We start from the raw sequence: 3496 nt of genomic DNA, 5'->3' as shown, positions 1-3496 counted from the left end.
TTTTCTTAGAGACCCTAACAGACTCAGGCTCAGACCCACAATCCACCTGCACAATACTTTCAAAATAGACCCCAATACCAGAATTATGTTTATAATAGAGGTCAACCTAGTCAGCCTATCCAGCCACCATATTATAACCAGCCATCATACCCACCTCCTCAACAGACCAATCTAGCCGACGATAGGATTACTCAACTTCAACAATTGATTATGACCCAACAGCAATCCATCGTCAGGCTAGAAGCTCAAATAGGACAGTTAGTTGAGGCCACCATGAGAAGAAAATCAGATCAATTACTGAGCCAGCCAATATTAAATTTCAGGAATAACCCATCCACCCATGAACCACCTAGACATTGTCATCAATTCAATATCCCACCTAAGAATTCTCAATTTGAAAATGTCAAAGTAATTTTTGAACTTAAAAATGATAAGATTCTTAAGGATTCATACCAAGATCAGATGAGAGAGGCTAGTACAGATGCTAGCCAAAATATGAACTTAGAAGAAAAGGTTAGTACTGAGGCTAACTGTATAGAAGAATTTGAGTCCGAAATTGGTATTGATACTGGTTCCAATCTGAGTAAGAAAGATAAAGGGAAGAAGAGAGCGGATAAGTTATCCGAGATATATAAACTAAGAGTCTCATTTTCTTCAGTCCTAGAAATCGATTCTTCTTCTCTAGAATCATCACCTCCTCCAGGATTGAAGTCTCCTTTGGTCATTCCTGAGTAAGTATGTTCAGAATCAAGTGACATTCTTTCCGTATTTATTGCATCGAACCGAACTTCTAATCCAAAAACTCAATTCATGAGTATTTTAGAAGAACAAATAGAAAAAATTCTCAACAAATAAGGGTCTGTGAATGGGTTTGTAAATTATCTCCTTAATATTGGAAAGATAAAACTAATAAGAATGGGGTCGTGAACTACTTTTAAGAGATTGACAATAAAATATTAAAATTTATCAATAAAGGGATTGTAGGCCTTCTTCCTAAGATTGACAATCTAAAATCATTGAAATTTGTCAATCTAATATTCGATACAGGATAGGTAAAAGTTGATTGGTCTGAATGAAGATGGTAAACTTAGCACTTTCTGAGAGGCAATTTAGCTTCTACTTTTTTATATCTTTTATATTTTGTTTAGGTTAATCGAGTCTTGCTTAATGTCGTTTGTAGGAATTTGAAGATAATGTCGGCTAAGTTAGGGGAGAAGTAATTTTGAAAAGATATATAGGTCAGGTGATATCTCTCTTTTTCTTTCTCTTTGTCTGCACCCTTTATTTTTCTTACTCCATTGAGGACAATGTCAATTAAGTTGGAGGAAAGAATAATAATTTTTTTTTTTAAGTCCTCGAATAAGTTAGTATTTAGTGTTTAAGCACCTGATATACTTAAGAATTAAGTTGAACTAAACATTTTTAAAAGAAAATTGATGTATAAATCAAAGAGTTTGTGAGATACCAAGGGATCAAGTATTAAGAAAACCCAATAAAAAGTTAAGTTTAGAACATAAATATTTTTTTCTCCATTTCTAAATCCTCCTACCAACATCAAAGAAGAGTTTACTTCCTATGAGCTTGTGTAGGATAACTATACATTTCTTTATACAAAAAAAAAAAATCTTCGAAGAACCTTATGCTGAGTAACCGCACCTCTTTGCCTAAGCAAACATTGAGTTTTACGTCAAAAGATATGAATGGCAAAGAAGCTTTGTTGTAAAGCTAGTTTTAACTCATAGTCTATTTGATTCGAGCAAGTAAGTTCGAGGGATATTTTACATCTCATGTCCAAGTAAGTTCGAGGGGTATTTTACATCTCATGCCTATTTTTTCTCTATTGAGGACAATGTCAATTAAGTTGGGGAGAGAATAATAATAATAATAAAATTTTAAAGTCTTCGAGTAAGTTAGCATTTAGCATTTAGGCATCTGATTATGCTTAAAAAATCTAGTTGAATTAAGTATTTTTTATTTAGTAAATTGATGCAGAGATCAGAAAGTTTGTGAGATACTAAGGAATCAAGTATTAAGAAAATCTAATAAAGAGTTAAATTCAGAACATAAACATTTTTTTCGTGAGTACTTTTAAATTTCTCTTACTTTCATTAAAAAAGAATTTACTTCTTATGGGCTAGTGTAGAGTAATTATACGTTTCTTCCTGTATATTAAAAATATATATCTATAAAAATAAAATAGTTTTCAAGTACTTCTTATTAAGTAACCGACCTCTTTGCCTAAACAAGTATTGAAGTTCAAGTCGAAAAGTGAGAAGGACAAAGAAGCTTATTGTAAGGCTAGTCTTAACTCGTAGCCTACTTGATTCGAGCAAGTAAGTCAAGGGATATTTTATACCTAGTATCTTGAAATCATCTGATTTGGGAGTCATTGACTGAAAACTCGCTACATAAATCAGATAGAAAGCTTAATGGGTTAGACACTCAATAGCAGTACAACGTAAAAAAAAAAAATATCTAAACATTAGTCTCCCATTGAGTAACCAAGCCCCTTCGCCTAAGTAAGCGTTGTATCTCGTATCAAAAAGTGGACAATGTGAAGATATTTTTCTAATAAATGAAGGACGGAAGTAACAATACACTTATCCATGTAAAGGTAAATGATTTGAGATAAAAGTAGGGGCAATTTAGAAAAAGTTCAGAAAAAAATTGATATTCTTCACTTAATTCTCATATCAGTTAAGTATTAATACCCTAATGGTATATCTTACTCTCGCTCTACTGAACATCAATGGTCCTTTGAAGAAAATTGCTCGATAAAACTTGAAGCTAAAAGGTATCTAACTCTAAATCCTCTCTTTACTCAAGTACAAATAAAATTTAAGTTGGAATGTATGATAGATATGTTAAATTTACATTGAAAATATCAATTTTTATATTAATTAATTTATTTTATTTAAATTTAAATTTTTTTATTAATTTTTATATATTATTGGTCGGAAAACTTGAATCTATTATTTGTGAAAAATGTAACACGAAGACTAAGTCCGAGTCCAAGTTTCGGGTCAAGCCAAATGCAATGGGTCTATGGCTGGGCACAAAACCAAGTGAACTGTACGTTGATCCAGAATATATCACGGTGCATAATGCATCAGCAGCTTGAAGCAAGCCAGCAGGAGCAAGGAATTCAAATAAGGCAGCAGTGTGGTGACGTGAGCAAGCATGGGTGGCAGCATGAGGAAGGAATTCAAATGAAAACCATGTGGCAGCAACAGGACGTCAAAAGCAAACCAACGTGGGCTACATGGGCTACGGGAGTAGGGCAAAGTGGGAAGAATTTGAAATGCAAACAAGACGTCAGCAAGGCTAGAATGGGAAGAAGCCAGCGGGAGCAAAAGGAAAAAGACGGGAAGAAATCAAAACAAAACGGGCAGCGGAATAAAACGGAAGTCACACGGCGTGGGATGTGATTTTTTTTCTTAAAAAGGCTACGAGAAGCGTGTGGAAGCCAATGCAAACAGATAAAGAAAGAAGAGAG

The sequence above is a fragment of the Elaeis guineensis genome, chromosome 5 (genome assembly GCF_000442705.2).
Source record: "Elaeis guineensis isolate ETL-2024a chromosome 5, EG11, whole genome shotgun sequence".
Taxonomy (NCBI): domain Eukaryota; kingdom Viridiplantae; phylum Streptophyta; class Magnoliopsida; order Arecales; family Arecaceae; genus Elaeis; species Elaeis guineensis.
Note: the sequence above shows the minus strand (reverse complement) of the source record.